The sequence below is a fragment of the Dendroctonus ponderosae genome, unplaced genomic scaffold (assembly GCF_020466585.1).
Source record: "Dendroctonus ponderosae isolate FM_Combo_2020 unplaced genomic scaffold, Dpon_F_20191213v2 Dpon_F_20191213_1, whole genome shotgun sequence".
In the NCBI taxonomy this organism is placed as follows: domain Eukaryota; kingdom Metazoa; phylum Arthropoda; class Insecta; order Coleoptera; family Curculionidae; genus Dendroctonus; species Dendroctonus ponderosae.
The window spans coordinates 10,707,367-10,707,850 of NW_026017110.1; the positions used below are offsets into that span (position 1 = coordinate 10,707,367).

General features: G+C 28.9%; 1 protein-coding gene across 1 annotated transcript in view; it reads left to right on the top strand.

The window, feature by feature from the left end:
- The window catches only part of LOC109535919 (cytoplasmic dynein 2 heavy chain 1), a gene marked incomplete in the record, with an annotated part of 19,441 nt that overhangs the window by 664 nt on the left and 18,293 nt on the right, over window positions 1–484 (top strand).

The following is a 484-nucleotide window of genomic DNA, read 5'->3' on the forward strand; positions in this document are numbered from 1 at the left end:
TTTTTATAACGATCATTTGTATAAATAATTTCAGTTGTTTACTGTTAACGAATAATTTTTAGTTTTTTAAATCCTTTTCTAATAGATAGTTTTAAGTTTAGAGGGCAAGGTCGATTTTGAGCAAAATTGAAGCACAATATGCAAAATGTATCTCTAATTAATTGCTAACTTTAAAATGCGCAAAAAAAAACCGTCGTAAAAACAGCTTATGTTTATTTCTGATAAACATAGGGTATTAAGGAAGCGGATTGAGGGCTTGAAACTTTTCAATTCAATTGCAGGTCGATTTTGTATATTTTAAAGCAAATTTACGAATTCTTACAATAAAAATAATGAAACAAAATAAATACTGTTGCTGACAATCGATAGAAAGCAAACATTTTGAACCACTCAGCATCTCGAGAAATTAGCCAATAACACTAACCAGAGGATGGTAAAAATGTGTTGCGCAAAAAAATTACTAAATTGCATAATCTTTGCAGCA